This window comes from Gymnoscopelus microlampas (assembly GCF_963454915.1).
Source record: "Gymnoscopelus microlampas genome assembly, chromosome: 4".
NCBI lineage: Eukaryota > Metazoa > Chordata > Actinopteri > Myctophiformes > Myctophidae > Gymnoscopelus > Gymnoscopelus microlampas.
The window spans coordinates 55,012,115-55,030,200 of NC_139941.1; positions in this window are offsets into that span (position 1 = coordinate 55,012,115).

The following is an 18,086-nucleotide window of genomic DNA, read 5'->3' on the forward strand; positions in this document are numbered from 1 at the left end:
CAGCAGGTTCGGGGGCGTAAGCACCGGCGTTGGACCGTGGAGGAGGTCAACGAGCTACGAGTTCTTATGAACCGTCCCAGAGATACCTGGTCGTGGAAGTCCGTGGCTAAAGACCTGGGGCGGGGGAGGACGGAGGAGCAGGTGAGGGGTAAGGCTTGTAGCCTTGAAAAGGCTGACCGTGCAAGAGGCGGTCGTCCCCCAGTCGTGCTGGATGATGAAACACTCGTCCTGACACGATTCCGTTACAGCCCGCGTTGATGAAACAGGCGCTTCGACGTCTTGTAGAAGACGCGGGTATTGATGGGGTCAGACTGGGGGAAGACTCCGACCTCTTTTTGAAGATTGAAGAGTGTTCGGTGCGATCCATTGAAGCCAAAGCTAACTGGCTAATTAGTAGCCTGGGGTCTCCGCCGAAACAGTTGCGTCGCCAGAGAGAGATAAGTGGAGAAGTGCCTGGCAGAAGGGGCAGTTGCCTGCAAATGTTTCACCGCCGGGTGTTTCTGAGGCGGCTGTACCACTGTGATAGGAAGCGGTTAGCCAAAACTGTCCTAGACGGGGACAATGTTATCGGGTGTCCGATACCCATGCATGGAATACATCGTTTCTACCAAAATGCTTGGGGGCTAGAGCGACCGTTTCTTGGACTGGGCCATTTCCGTTCCTTCGGTGGGGCTGACAATACTATCCTCGGCGATTTGATCTCGGGTGAAGAGGTTCACTCTTGTCTCCAGCGCATGCAGAATGGCAAAGCGGCCGGTCCCGACGGTATCACTCGTTCTGAGTTGCTACTATGGGACCCTGACGGCTCGCAACTCGCGCACATCTACTCATCGTGGTTGGTCGCTGGCTATGTCCCCCAGTGCCTGAAGCGGTGCCGTACGACGCTTATCCCTAAAAGTGATGACCCCGCCAAGCTAGTCCTACTTGGCAACTGGAGGCCCATTACCATCGCCTCGGTGATTATCGGTCTCTTTTCCCGTATCCTCGACGGGCGAATGAGAGCCGCCTGCCCCTTACACCCTCGACAGCGGGGGTTCATTCCCTCGTCTGGCTGCTCGGAGAACTTGATGTTACTCGAGTCAGCGTTAAAGCACAGTAAGGGGCAGGGCAAACCTTTGGGCGTGGTGTTCATCGATTTCCAAAAAGCGCTCGATACGGTCTCGCATCAACACCTCCGGGCGGTGCTGGAGGGGCGGGGTCTCGACCGGCACATGGCGGACGTAATCTTTGCGGGCTACGATGGATGTACGACGAGGGTCAGGTGTGGGGAAGGGACATCACCAGAAATGAAGGTGGGTGTGAAACAAGGTTATTTCCTTGTCTCCCCTACTTTTCAATCTAGCGGTTGATCCATTAATCACCACTATCGAACGCGAAGGGTGGGGATTCTCCTTCGGGGATGTCTCCGTGGTGGCGATGGCGTTTGCTGACGATCTAGCATTGTTTAGTGACTCAAAGGAAGGCATGCGGAGAAACTTGAACATTCTGGGGGCTTTCTGACAACTTACCGGCATGCGGGTTAACGCCAGTAAGTGTCATGGGTTCTTTATCGAAAAGAAGGGCGGCCGGCTGACCTACAATGTTAACACCGATTGGGCCTTTGACGGTGAGCGGTTGCACCTGATCGATCCTGCTGGTTACGAGAAATATCTCGGCCTCAGAGTGAGCCCGCTTGACGGTTTTTCGGCTCCGGCCTGCGAAGCCTCGATCTCCGCGTGGAGTGACAGGATCGGCAGGGCACCCCTCGATCCCCGAATGAAGTTTGATCTGTTGAACCGCTTTGCCCTACCGAGGGTTCTTTACGCCGCGGATCACATAGGCACCGCCCCCACACCCTTGAGGGATGTAGACAAGGCTATCCGGGTCAGAGTGAGGGAGTGGTTCCGCTTGCATCAATCGTCTAGCAACGGGATCCTCTACTCAAGCAATTCCGATGGCGGCATCGGCCTCTTGCAGCTCCGCTCGGTTGTCTCTGCAGCCCAGGCCCGCCGAGCCTTCCGACTCAGAATCAGAATCAGAATCAAACTTTATTGTCACATCACATTACTCGGGTTGTCCAATGACAAGGTTATCCGGAAGGTGGCTCGTGCGGTTATTGGGGCGGATAAGTTGAGGCAGTGGTGGCTTAGGGCTGGGGGAATATATATATATATATATTTTTAATGTTTTTTTCTTTTCTTTTTCCCCCCCAGGGGAATATGTTCTGTAGATATTTTTGTGCAGGATGCTCAATATGGAAGGCCTGAAAGGGTTAATGTGCATTCATCCAAAAGGAAACAAGTTCCACTGTTGAAAGCAGTTCTAATGCATTTGATTTGATTTGATTTATGTGCATGTACAATATCACAGTTTAAAGATTATGTTGTTCTGGGCAGGAAGGGGTTAATATTAAAACATGCATAAATATTAAATCTAATGCACTGTACACATCCACTTACATGGATACACACTGTAGAAACCAAATTTAAGCATTTAGATCAAGTATTTTGCATGAAATACCATAGAAGTCTATTTTGGGTGAATCTTTAGTGTTTTGGGAATTAAGGGGTTAATAATAAAAAAATGCTCAAGGGATTTCACTGGGCACCCTCTTGAATCCTTAAGAGGGGACCCCCAGCAGCAAGAATCAGTTGAGAAAAAAACTTTTACCGACGAAACCACGTTCAGCCAAAAATCACCCTTTGGCTCCCGGACTAATATGAATCATATCAAAATGAAGATAATATCGCAATAGAATGGCATTTGTTAATGCATTCATCAAGGATAATGCCACAACCTGTGTGTATGTAGTTGGTGACCTGAATGCTGATATATCTGATGATAAATCTTTGTTTGGAAAATGTTTAATGCAATTTTGTAATGATAATAATCTTATATTGTCAGGTAAATCTGTCAGGTAACCTGAAAAAAGCTATACATATATTAGTGAAGCATGGCATACTGTGTCATGGCTAGATCACTGTATATGCACAGCTGATGCACACGCTTCCCTGGACAACATAAATATATGCTATGATCTGGCCACCACAGATCATATTCCGATTATAATGACCCTAAATGTTGAAAATATTCCAGTTCTATCTGTGGATGACAGTAAAACATACACAGGGAGGCTGGATTGGTCTAAACTAAGTGAGCAGGATATTAATCACTATACCTCACTCACAGACAAATCATTAGACTCTCTTATTCTTCCAAGGGAAGCCATGCAGTGCAATGACACTAACTGTAAAAATGTGCATCATGGTAGAGATATATGTTCTACTTATGCTTTTATTATAAATGTTTTAAATGACTCAAGTAAGGGTCTTTACAAGGGTAAGAAAAAAGAGTTTAGTATAAAACCTGGTTGGAATGAACATGTGACTGAGCTACACACTGCTGCTAGAGCTGCTCTTAAAGTATGGTCAGAATCAGGCAGGCCAAGACATGGGTCTGTGTTTGAACAGAAACAGGCCACTAATGCCAAATATAAGTATGCTGTCTGATTCATTAAAAAGAATGAGGACACAATGAGGGCAGACTCACTTGCCAGAAAGCTGCATAACAACAGCTGTTTTGATTTCTGGCAAGAGGTCAAAACCATAAACAGCAGTAAAACTCCATTACCATCTTCCATTGAAGGAGTGTGTGGGTCAGGCAATATTGCTGAATTGTGGCGGCAACACTACTATGAGTTGTTCAACTGTGTTAAGAGTGACTCTTTTGTGGTGGAAAAGGTTGACACCACTGAAAATGTGAAAGTTAGAGCTGAGGAAGTCTACAACACTATAATGAAGCTAGAAAATAACAAAGCTTGTGGTCTGGATCACATCTCAGCTGAACACTTAAAACATGACAGTCTTAAGCTTGCTCCTCTACTTGCTCTATGTATTACTGGATTCCTTAATCATGGTGTATTACCAGATTCAATGTTATCTGTGCTGCTTGTGCCAGTTATCAAGGACAAAGCTGGGAATATGAATAGCATTGATAATTACAGACCTATTGCTTTAGCTAGCATTCTCTCCAAAGTACTGGAGAAAATCCTGTTGGACAGGTTGGATAGGTATATCCAGACAACCAGTTTGGTTTTAAAAGGAAACATGGTACTGACATGTGTATATTTGCTTTAAAGGACATTATAGCAAAATATAGAAGTCATAATTCCACCATGTTTTTGTGTTTTATTGATGCTTCTAGAGCATTTGACAGATTGAATCACTTCAAATTATTTGACAAAATGTGCCAAAGAGGGGTACCCAAGTACATTATAAGAATACTAGCCTTTTGGTATGCACATCAGACTATGCAAGTGAAGTGGGGCAATACTTTGTCTGAACATTTCTATGTAGGTAATGGTGTTAAGCAAGGGATTTTATCTCCTCTATTGTTTAATTTATACATGGATGATCTGTCTAGGAATCTGAACCTGTGTAATACTGGATGTATCATAGGTGATTCTGTTGTCAACCACCTTATGTATGCGGATGATTTAATCTTCTCCCCGTACAGTGCAGGCTTACAACAGCTTCTGAGGGTTTGTTCCCAGTATGGCATAGAATTTAATATGCCAAGAAGAGTAGCATCATGATTGTGCGAAGTAAAGAGGATAAAAAGGCTGTATTCCCTCATTTTATTCTCAGTAACAACATACCATCTGTGTGCAGTGAGATTAAGTACCTTGGTCACTGCATCTCTGATGATCTCTCAGATGATAAAGACATCCATAGACAACGATGCAAACTGTATGCCCAGGCAAACATACTAATGCGGAAATTTCACAAATGTTCTGTACATGTCAAGGTATCACTTTGTAAAGCTTTCTGTACACCTCTGTATACGGCTCACCTATGGAGTAACTACAAGGCTAGCAGCATGCAAAAACTCAAAGTAGCATACAATGATGCTCTAAGGTTGCTGGTGAGGGTACCAAGATGGCACAGTGCCAGTCAGCTGTTTGTTAATTTGGGGGTACCTACCTGTCAAGCCCTGTTAAGAAACTTAATGTACATATTCATATGTCGTCTTGAAGAGTCTGACAATCATGTTATTAAGATTTTAATTAACCCTATCAAGAGTTCTACTCGGTTCTCTTCCATGATATGGAGACATTGGCGCAACAGCCTCTACAGACTGTGAGCAGCTGTAGATGGACTGTTTTCTTGTTTTATGTGTTTTATGTTTTATTTCTTTGCTTTTATATAGTTTTAGCACTGTGTATGTGTCATATTGTCTTGTTATATGGACCCCGAGTCTGAAATAAGGATTGAATTGAAATATTTCCAATTTTGAATACTTTTACTTCTACATCTCAGAGGCAAATATTGTACTGATTATTATTACAAAACATACATAAACCACTTCAGCCCTAAGCATACACTATTCAATTCAATGCTCATTGATGCTCATGGAGCTCATACTCCAATTCAATGCTCATTCTATTCTATTTCAAATGGAGAATGGGATCAAACAATGAGATAGAAAGAGTGCAGTCATCATATATGTGCATGACATGGACTGATCCAATTCACACTATTATACCCAACCTACTAGACCAAATATAAATGATAAAAAATTGATCCGAACATTGATAAATTGTGTGACTGCTGAAAGGATTCACCTGTAACACTTTCTCATATGTTTCGGTCCTGTTCTTTAGTTAAGATGCTGCTGGACAACTTTGAAATAATGTCTGAAACTGAAACATTTATTTTGAAGTATAGCAAATATACAATTATACATATATTGTATACGTATACAGACACAAGTCTGTTAAATATAACTGATTGAAATAAAATAATACATTCATGGTGGGGGGTAAACACATTCTAAAATGTTCAGAAAGTTGACCAAAAAAAAGAGTATTTATATGGGTAGGCAGCTGTAATGGGATTTGACCTCATTCTGTGGAATGTTTTTTTTTCTCGACAGCATGCACATGCTGGTGTCTCTTCACATTAAATGACCGACTGAAACTCTTGTCACACTATTTACAATTGAAATGTTTTTCTCCTATGTGGACAAGCTGGTGTCTCTTTACACATGCCCTGCCATTGACGGAAAGAACGGTCATTTCAAATCGAACACTTGCCAAAAAAAGAGGAAACATTAAAAAATATATATGCTAGAGGCCGCTCTTCCCTAACCTATGAATGATCCCTTGACTCTGAGAGAATCATAGACGCAGAGATGACGTCATCCCCAAAACAATGAGTCCATCCACTTCCATGTTATGAGATGTAGAGAGATGCCTCCCTCCCTCCACACAGCCTTTGTTTACATCCATGTCCTCATAGTGGCTTCCGTGTATAAGATCTTAGCCACTAAAGCTCTTGTCACAGTGTTTACTGTGGAAAGGTCTGTTGCCTGTGTGGACATGAAGGTGTGCCTACAGGTTACTTAGAACATTGAAACTCTTGTCACAAGGTTCACAATAAAATGTTTTTATGTCCAGTGCGGACACAAAGGAGTGTCTGCAGGTCAAATGACCGACTGAAACTCGTGTCACAATGTTTACATTTAAATGTGTTTTCTCCTGTGTGGACACGAAGGTGTATCTTCAGGTTATTTGACTGATTGAAACTCTTGTCACAATGTTTTCAGGGGAAAGGTTTTTCTCCTGTGTGGACACGAAGGTGTGTCTTCAGGTTACATGACAGACTGAAACTTTTGTTACAATGTTTACAGTGGAAAGGTTTTTCTCCTGTGTGGAAAACCTGGTGTTTCTTAAGATAAGCTGAGCTACTAAAACTTTTGTCACAATTTTGACAGGGGAAAGGTTTTTCTCCTGTGTGGACCCGAAGGTGTGTCTTCAGGCTATCTGACTGATTGAAACTCTTTTCACATTTTTTGCAATGGAAAGGTTTTTCTCCAGTGTGGATAAGCTGGTGTCTCCTCAGGTTACATGACAGACTGAAACTTGAGTCACAGTGTTTACAGGGAAAAGGCTTTTCTCCTGAGTGGACAAACTGGTGTCTCCTCAGGTTACATGACAGACTGAAACTTTTGTTACAATGTTTACAGTGGAAAGGTTTTTCTCCTGTGTGGAAAACCTGGTGTTTCTTAAGATAAGCTGAGCTACTGAAACTCTTGTCACAATGTTTACAATGGAAAGGTTTTTCTCCAGGGTGGATACACTGGTGTCTTTTCAGGTGACATGGCTGACTGAAACTTTTTTCACAATGTTTACAGGGGAAAGGTTTTTCTCCTGTGTGGACAAGCTGGTGTTTCTTAAGATGATCTGAGCAACTAAAACCTTCGTCACAATGCTTACAGTGGAAAGGATTTTCTCCTGTGTGGACACGAAGGTGTGTCTTCAGGTTATCTGACTGATTGAAACTCTTGTCACAATGTTTGCAATGGAAAGGTTTTTCTCCAGTGTGGATAAGCTGGTGTCTCCTAAGGTTACATGACAGACTGAAACTCTTGTCACAATGTTTACAGGGGAAAGGTTTTTCTCCTGTGTGGACATGAAGGTGTGTCTTCAGGTTATTTGACTGATTGAAACTTTTGTCACAATGTTTACAGGGGAAAGGTTTTTCTCCTGAGTGGACATGAAGGTGTGTCTTCAGGTTATTTGACTGATTGAAACTCTTGTCACAAAGTTTACAGGGGAAAGGTTTTTCTCCTGTGTGGACATGAAGGTGTCTCTTCAGGTCACTTGACAGACTGAAACTTTTGTAACAATGTTTACAGATGTGGCTTTTCTTTCCTGTGTAATTCAGGGTGTCTGTGTGAGTCTTTACTTCTTCTAGTGGAGTTAAAGTCCTGGTAAACTTCTGATAACTGTAGGATCTTGGTTCATCTGTGTCTCTATTCTTCTTGCTGGTGACTGAGTTTGTTATTTGCTCAAAGGCTGCTGAGGTGACCGGTCCATTCCTCCACATTTGGCAGTAGAGGTCGTTGTGGCTTTGTTCGATGTGCTTATGGAGGGCGACCTGAGATGTGAAGGTGTATGGACACTCAGAACAAGAGAGGACCTGACTCTGGGAGGACTGGGAACTTATTTCTGAGAGAGAGAGAGAGAGAGAGAGAGAGAGAGATTCAAAATGGTGAGTACTTGTAAACACTCCATCTATGCAACAGATACATTATAATGACATGAAAACGATGGAGCAAGCATTTATAATCAGATAATGATCTGTTCAACATCAAAATCAGAGCAGAGTAGTCCATTTGAAGGGAAGCATTTAACCCTGGTTTCTCTATAGTCTATACGCTAAAGCTTGGATCACACTGCAGGATAATCAGGGTGATTTTGAGTCAGGGCATTTCTCCGTTCGAGGCGGATCGGGAGCGCTAAGCGATTGTGTTCGATGTTTGATGGAGGTGTTCACTGGAGCAAAAGAGGGGAGTGTCATGCTTTTTTTACATTTTAGTCTGGGGGAGGGCCAACAATTTTTGTATTTATAATAAGATCATCTCATAATAGCTACTCACCTACATTTCATGAATGTGTTTGAATGTGTGCTATTTGCTGGTCCATTAATTAACAAATCCCACTTATTCTGGTTTTGTCCCTATACAGTATGTAACAGTTAATAACTGTATCCCACTTTGAAACTCAGGTGACAGTTTAGTCCTAAAGTCCACAACTGTGCAGGGTTTATTTTCAGTCAAGGTAACTGTGGGCGCTGGGCAGCCAAAGCACAACAATTGCCAACGGTACGTGCAACGGTAAGCAATTACGTGGGTGCTCAGGTGGGAGAAATACAGCAGAACTGATACTGTACTGTTGAGTACCAACCCAATTCAGCATGTCTCAAAGTCATTCATGAATAGTAATTTCCAAACAGCTTGAATGTTCACAGCCTCCTCTGCACGAACAGACAACTTAAGTGTGTAGACTTCAGTGTGAAACACGAGGAAGTCTGTGTTAAATATGATTTTTGGACACAAAAGCGTCAGATAATATGTAATGCTAAATACGTGTAAACTAGAATCCTCAGGCCATGTATAATTGCATATAATAACCATATTTGTTTTCTTTAGGCTGTACTGTTTTTTGTACTACTTTTTTAATTGGTTCTTTCATTCAATAACCAGGTAATGAAATTCAAGGAAATAACCGGTTGGCCGGAATTCGGCTGGTCAAAGCTGACAAAAGTTGTTTAACCACTGGTCACACAAACCTCAATAATAGGATGCTTTTTTTTTTTTTTTTACATTGTGAATATGTGTGAAAGTCTTTGAATATATTATTATTATTATTATTTAAACAAAATGTTTTAACTCAAATATTTTCTTCTGGGGATTCTACAAATGTCTTCTACAGTTTAAAAAATCACACCCAGTGTGAAGTGGGCGGTGTGTGGTCATCACAACATGACTCACTTTAAAAAAAGGATAAATGACTTTTTTTAAAGCCCATACTGCTATTCATAGGGCTGCACATGTGTCATGTGTTTCGCTAGCCAATCACAGTCCTGAATTTGCAAAGTCAGCCAATCACATTACAGTTAGTTGTGATGACACTAGCTGTAATGTGATTGGCTGATATGAAAAAAGTATCGATTTGCATTAACAATGGAAGGGTTAGGGGGTACATACATTTTTTGGTCGGTGTCCAAAACTCACTTATAGGGGGCGGCTACACCGCCCCAAAAACAAATAGAAAAACTTTCAAAATCATTTTTTTCCATAAAGCAGTGCTATTAAACACCCTTTACATCTGTGTTGATTTAAAAAATATTGAACCAATGAAAAGTATTAAAAAGTGCTTCTGACAAAACCAGCTAGCTCCATTGGATCCTCAAACTGTCTGCTAAACCAGCTAACTCCAGCAAAGGGGGTGGAGTTAACTGGTTTTGCTGACTCCTATCAATGAAGAACAAAACCTCCTAACTCCTTTTTGTCAGTTTTATGTCATTTCCTAAAAAAATTACATTTTGGAGTTAGCTGGTTTCTACCCGACAGCAGATATATATGTATTCAAAGATTTGCACACATTTTCACGATTGTTTTTTTTTTAAAATAGCAAAATAAATCTAAAATGACACAGATGCGCTCCCGGATTGAAAGGGTTAATTACCATTGCTGTTGGCTTGTGACGTCTGTGTCTTTGAAGTGACATCTTCGTTGAGTTTTCTGCCTTTCTTCGGCTCCTTTCTCTTCTTTTTTGAGCGGGACTTTGAGCGGGAGTTCGACCAATCGGAGTCGTTGCCACTGTGGTCTTTTGGTTCCCACGGCGTGTCAGAATGACTAACATTGTCCTCCTCATCACTGCTGCATTGCTGCAGGGCGGCTGGTGGATGGAGAGCCCGGTGAACCATGTTCAGAGGGAGTCTGTGAAGGACCACCACCGCTGGATTCATATGAGCCAGAGGAGAAGTGGAAGAAGGTTCATCTGGGTGTTTGTGTGAATCCTGAGCCCTTCTGGTCTGTGGGTGTTGTTGTGCCTTGTTAGATGCCACAAGAGATGAAGATATATCACCTAAGAATAGAAAAGGGTGATAATAGGTTTATTAATTACTTCTTTTATGGACGTGTTTTTGTAAACCCCACATTCTGTCATTGTTTTGTAGCTTAGCTTCTGATTCATTCTAGTGCAGCTATTGGAAAAATATCGATCACCTCACTTCTTGAACTAAGGCCCTGTTTAGACTGGAGTCAAATCCAGTCAAATTTGATTTATTTCTCAAATCCGATGTTTTGGCTCGACTGTTCACACTGCAGTTACATCTGTCACAGATCTGTGTGTTCAGACTGATTTAAATGAATGATGTTTTGCTACAAAATGCTCAACTAAGGGATTTCTTTCCTTTATGACTCATCAAGTGTTTCTTCAGATTCCCATTTGTTGTTAAGCAACTGATTCAGGTCGTTTTCATTAGAGCTTTTGATGCGAACTTTACAACTAAAATCCCTAGTATGTATTAACATAACATTCACTATTTAAGGTTTAGTTTAGCCAAACTCTGTACAATTATAGTTTGTCTTGATGATTTCATGTCAAGGGACAGCTCAATGATAATGTTTGCCCTTCCACATGTAGGGCCCTATTTTCGCCGGTGCCTTACCCATTATCCCTAAACTTCTTTACCATGTTTGACTATTTTTAAAAACATTTTCAAATAGTTCAACCAGCCGATCTACAACGACACGTTGTGAGCTTGTAGATTGGCTATTTGAATTATTTTTAAAAATAGTATCTTATGGCATAGAAGTTTAGGGATAATGGGTAAGGCACCGGCAAACATAGGGCCTTTAGTGTTTTGTGTTGATTTCAGTGTTTAAAGCTGACTGACCTCCACTGGTCTCCTCCCACTCATCACTGTCTTCAGTGACTTCAGAGTCAGATTCAACTTCAACTCTCACTGCAGAACAGTGTGAAGAGACGTCTTCTTCATCATCTTCATATTTTACTGCTAGCAATATCATCATTGGTCCATCAGGTGCCTCTGGTCTTTGAAGTAACTCATCCTGTTCTTCTTTAATGTGTGGAGGCTCTGGTTCCTCCTTGACCAGACTGAGACTCCTCTCCTCCTGTTCCTCTTTAATGTGTGGAGGTTCTGGTTCCTCCTTGACCAGACTGGGGCTCCTCTCCTCCTGTTCCTCTTTAATGTGTGGAGGTTCTGGTTCCTCCTTGACCAGACTGAGACTCCTCTCCTCCTGTTCCTCTTTAATGTGTGGAGGCTCTGGTTCCTCCTTCACCAGACTGGGGCCGCTCTCCTGTTCAGGGGAAACCTCCGCTTTACACACAACCATGTTGTGCAGGGTGTCTAGGACCAGAAAAATAACATGTAACTTAAATGTTAATCCATTATTTCTGTCTTCCATGTTCCATGTACAAAATGAGGTTATCATCTCTTACATTGACCATCATCTCTAACTAGGAATTATTGAGGCGTTTCTGAAAACTGAAATTCTGAGAGATCAGGCTTCAACGTTTTAGCAAGAAACCTTCTCAGCTCCAAAGCATATTTAGAAAAGGAATATGAATGCATTTACTTTGTTACTTTACCCAAAATATGAATAATTGTGCTATATCAAATATTGGCATTATTCTCTCTCTCTCTCTCTCTCTCTCTCTCTCTCTCTCTCTCTCTCTCTCTCTCTCTCTCTCTCTCTCTCTCTCTCTCTCTCTCTCTCTCTCTCTCTCTCTCTCTCTCTCTCTCTCTCTCTCTCTAATATAAAATAATATAAAAACTGATAATTACAGTTCTAGCATTAATTCATTCATTCATCACAATAAATTGAACTAGACCATACCCGTCGGGGGATATGAGCACCCAAATTGCGTTGTGGTCCGCTTGTTTCACGGATGTGGCAACACTGGCGCTTGTTTCACGCGCATGATTTGGCAACCCGGGAGCCAGCAAACACAAAAGCGCCAATACACAGCTGACATTTGTGTAAAGCGAAAAACGGGCTTCGCTGTTCCGTGCACAAGGTAATGGTCAATGGTTATGTGCTCCAGCCATGGAGGAGAACCGGGCAGAAGAGATTTTGGGGACGCATTTTGGCGACGCACGCACACAGCACGCACAGAGCTTTGTAGAACTATAGGAAGATAACAATTAATCGCCATCTAAAATGCGATACAATCTGTAGTAGTCAGGACAAGCCGGTTTGGTGTGTCCAGGCTTTGGAGTGATGTTTTGGGCGCACAAAACTTACGTGCAACTAAGTATAAATCAGGATTTAGAAATTCCCAATCAGATTTGGCATATAATTGTAATTATAAAAAGTAGAGACTATGAATTGGTTGTTGTGAAACTTGTTGAATCAGTGATATTGAGTGTTTATACCGTTCATCTTCCATGTGAAGGCATCTGGAAGTTTCTGTTCATCCATCTCCAGCACTTCTGTTCGGGAGGGATTCTCATGATTCATTGCAGGATCATGATCATCAAAGCTGAGGTAGAAATTATAGAAACACTTTAGACACCTAAAACCTATATACATAGTTGACTGGGGTTCTGCAGGGTTCTATACTAGGTATTCTAGTACAGTCATTGCCAACCTTTTATCTCGGCCCTTCTGACATCTGACAAAAGCTGAGAACCCACCCCATCACTCAGCCCTAACAGCCACCCTATTGCTGGCTTTTAGACGGGGCATTTTGGGGCAAAAGTGGGGTACCAGGCCAATTTACATAATGCAAGGGTGCTGAATCTGAAAAACATGGTACCCAAGCAACATTTTTTAGTTTTTAACCTTCCAATTTGCATAACAAAATGGCTGCTTTTTTCTTCAATAACTCTATAACAAAGCAAACAACACTGACAAATAAAGTGTATATATCTATGTTCTGAGGGTCAGACAATGCGTGTAAGGTATTTATTTTATGTAATTAGTGGTAAGCGTACTCCTAAATATGCAAATTGGGGGCCACCATTACAGAAAACGGTTTAGTACTCAAACGGGTCCATACAAATCCCCCTTATTTTTATTTTTTTGTTCTACTTCCCATGTAAAAATCCTGGGAAAAGTATACATTTGGGTCCCTGATGCTTTATGTTTTCAATCGCTAGTTTAAAGTATTGTTTAAATCAGGGGTCTTCAACAGGGGGTCCAGGACCCCTAGGGGGTCCTCAGAGTTACTAATGGGGGTCCGCAAAATCTTTGTGTGATATGATTTTGTTTTTTACCTTAACCACTCGAACCCTAGCATCCCTTTTTCTGGGGAGAACTTTAGCCAAAAATAGCCGATCTACAAGCTCACAACGCCTCGCAGCGCGAGGCGTTGTGAGCTTGTAGATCGGCTATTTTTGGCAAGCAGGTATATGTGGGGGAAAAAAGAGCAGACCAAGTCATCTGAAACACAATTTTATACAATATAGAGGGGGTCCCTGCTTCATCTCTCTCTGAGCTAGGGGGTCCTTGGCCTGAAAACGTTGAAGACCCCTGGTTTAAATCATCATGATATGCGTTTAGTAAATTATGGTCCCATTCATTTTTTAATTAATGATAAAGTAGGGTATGTTTCTAGGGTTTCTACTAGTTCTACAGAGTGAAGACCAGCCCTCGCAGCGGTTTCAGCCAATAGCATTCTTTTCTCTTAGCATTTCAGACCGGATATAGAAAGATGGCAGATTTGAAATGGCTGAAAAACAGGCTTCAAAACGGGTCTGTAGAAACCAATGGCGTCACTTTGTCCATTCTTTTTTTACGGCCTATGCTCACAACGCATCACATCACAGTACATTGTGAGCTTGTAGATCTGCTACTTTTATAGGCCATTATTGAACAACAAATTTGGACATTAATTGACAAAAAATTAATGAAAGAAAAATGAAAATATTAAATATAGAGATAAAAGGTTTCTCCTCGACGGCAATGTAATGGCTTTGCTGTGTGCTTAGAGCAGAGTGGTTAGAGCATGCACCACATGGGCTCTAATGCCTGGCATCCAGTCCCTGGTTCAATTCCCAGCCAGCAGGACCATTTGCTGCATGTCACTCCCCTACTCTCTCTCTCTCTGTGTGTTTACTGTCTCTCTACACCAGTGTTGCCAGATGGGAAATGTTGAATTATTGTACCGGAGGCTTAAAATTATCGCATTGGAAAGAAAACTACCGTAGACAGCTAAAAAAGAGAAATAACACGTGTAAACAAGTCATTTCACAAAAAATGCATATTTAGTGTAGGAAACAACCTTGTTTGTGACTCCTACGAGACAAAAACGTATCATATATGCTGCGTGGAAGCAGGCAACTTCCTGGACTTTACACAAATAAAAGCCTAAAAACTACACTGGAAAGACGCGACCAGTGTTTTTAATGCCTCCAAGTACAGATCTAGGGTCAGATTTACTGATTTCCTGACTTAAGGCACGCTCCCACCGCACGTTTTTTTTTACCTCTGGGGTGGAATCTGCCAATGCTTTGTCAATGCAAATGCGTGGATTCATGCGCATTTTTTCCAAGAATCCACGCATTTGCATTGACAAAGCATTGGCAGATCCCGCCCCAGAGGTAAAATAATATAGTCTACTTGCCAGCCCATAGACCCCCATTGTGAACCCGGAAATGTTGAGTACACCAAGGTTTTATGTTAGAAATGTTGAGTATGGGTCCCCAGCATGTAGAAACTGCCGGATGCTAACTTGGATATGTTGAGCAATTTTCAGAATTGGCGTAATTAGCTTTTATTAGCATAATCACCTATATGGACAATATTTCAGCATTTGTGCCGGGCCTTAGGGATATTTTCGCGCTAATCAGTCTTAAATGCACCAAATTTGGCCCAGATGTAGCCCAGGGCATGCTCTAATGATTTAGCTAGGGCGCCCGAGCGGGCGACCTTTGAGGTCGCCATAGCGGCCAAATCCAAAATGGCCGCCATGTAAAACGGTTTTGGCTGTAACTTTTGAACCAGATGAGCTACAAATACAAACTTGGTGTCTATTTCATGTTTTTTGACCATTGCAAACACATTGGAATGCTTATCATTACGATTGGGTGTGTCTGAAACCCTAATTTGCATATTGCCAAGATGGCGGCTATGTGAAAACGTTAACTTTTGACAATTTTGGCAAACTTAGTGTCTATTTTATGTTTTTTAACACTTGGGGTGCCAGAGTTTTATTAAAAAAGTGTACGTTGAGTGCCTGGATTTTTAACCATTTTTGAACCTTTTTCAAGTAGTCACAAAATATTTTTAGTGATCACCGTCCTCACGGTGATCCCCTCATTATACACATAGAGGTCTCGTACAATCGGGGGGGGAAAATTTAAAACATTCGGTAATCCGTTCCATAGTTGCAGCCAGTTGAAAATAGTCAAAAATACATTGTTAAAAAAAAAAGTACACAGGAGCAGAGATACAGGCTTTTGAAGTCATAAGTTAACCAGGAAGTGGATTAAAGTCTAAATCTTCGAAAATGATATCTCCTGGTGCTGTGAAAGAAAAAAAAAACGTTTTTTTTCCCCCAAAAAAACGTATATATACGGTTTTGGCACTCCATGGTTGGATTTAAAAAGAAGTATATATACGGTTTTGGCACCCAATGTGTTAGCATTAGAAACACATGAAATGCTCCAATTTTCTGATTTTATCCATCTAGAGCACTCTAATTTACTTATTAACAATATCAACACTATCCCCAAAAAGGTATTCAACATTTTCACCCAGAACACTTTTAGGAACAACCTTAATAAGCAACCTTTGTATGTTACACATATAATGTATTTGAAAGATGAGTGAATGGAGTGCAGCACATTCCTATTGATATAGATAGGAGTATTTGAAACAATCTTACAATTAATGCACAAAAACTGTACGTGCATACGTGGGCTGGGCGTATCAGTATAGTATAGGCATATATGGAGATCCGGTTGTCCAGAACCGCTGATCCAAACGATATGCCCCTCTCTGAAGACGGGGGGGTGCCGCAACTGTGGCAATCTTTCTGCATTGTCCCGGTGCCTAAGAAAAGTCGCACCTTGTGACTACAGGCCAGTGGCTCTGACATCAAAGAGCATGAAGACCTTTGAGCGTCTGGTACTGAATCAACTGAGACCGATGGTGAGTGAATACCTCAACCCCCTTCAGTTTGCATACCAGGCGGACATTTGATGATGCGATCATCTACATGCTAAACAGGGCATTCACACACCTTGACACCCTGGGCAACACAGTCAGAATCATGTGTTTTTACTTCAACACTATCCAGCCACAACTGCTTGCTGAGAAGCTTGCGTTGATGATGTGGACCACGGCTTGGTGGCATGGATCACAGACTACCTCTCGGGCAGACCGCAGTATGTGAGACTGCAGGGTTGTCAGTCGGAGGTGCTGGTGAACAACACGCTGTCCCCAGGGCACAGTGCTGTCACCTTTCCTGTTCACCCTATACACATCTGACTTCCGATCAACTCCAAGACATGGCCCCTACAGAAGTTCTCAGATGACACTGCGGTGGTCAGCTGCATCTCAGGTGACAACACTGTTGAGCACGATAGCATGGCGAAGGACTTTGTGGACTGGAGCGAGGCAAACCGCCTCCGGCCCAATGCTAGCAAGACCAAGGATGATGGTGGTGGACTATGGCACGACCAAGAGGGTACCTCCGGTCCCCAGTACCATACTGTAAATGCTGAGGTGGTGGAGATTGTAGCCAACTACGAGTTTCTAGGAGTGCACCTGAACAGGTCGTTGGACTGGTCTGACATACTCTAATGTAGGAGCAGGCTGTTCTTCCTGAGAAGACTCCGATGTTTTGGCGTGTGCAACAGGATGCTGTAAATGGCTGGTGAGGAAGGTGGGCTCCGTCGTGGGGACCTCACTGGAGGGGTGGCTAAGGTGCGTACAGTGAGGAGGCTGGACGCCATCATGGCAAACACGTCCCTCTCCCTTCACAAGGATATAGTGGGGCATCCCAGGGTAGATTCACCTACCCCGGGTGGAACTGTTTGAGACTTGGCATGTCTTTTGTGCAGGTAGCTATGAGGATTTACAACGAGACACACGTTGGTCGCTCTGCCAGGTCAACTGTCTATAAAGAATATATCACATGGATGCACCTGGGACGTATCATCACTGTTGTAGCCTGGGGTCATAGGGTGTTTCGGGTCTCGCAACATACACCCTCGCCCAGGTGACCCAGCCGGGGTTGATCAAGCCCCAACTTACGTCCCAGGACCCACGGTCAGTCCTATAGGGAAAGACAGGGCCACTCAGTCCGCTTCTCCGGAACTACTCTGCCGGAACTCGAGGAGGCTCTGGCACGTGGAGGGACTAGGCTCTGTGGGTGGCCTCCTGGCCGGGCTCCTCCTTCGTCTCACCAGGTCCAGGACCTGAGCACTGTACCAGATCCGCTGCAACACCCCGATCCAAACATCCAAGCAGTGATTGTACTGGTTGCACGGTTTGACAGGACACTGTAACCTGGTGTTGTTATTTTTCTGCATAGTGCAGGATAGTTTGTACAGGTGTATACTTTTGTTCTTTAGTGATGGTGCATCTTATTGTTATTTCTTACCTTTGTATTGCTGTATACATTCCTTACTCTGTATCTGTAACTTTGTAACTCTGACTGCTGTGCTGCCTCTGGGTGACTGAAATTCCCCTGTGCGATCAATAAAGGTATCTATCTATCCATTGTGCTTATATGTTGTCATCTGGACCCCTCATTGTTGGTGAGGCATCCTCACACCCAC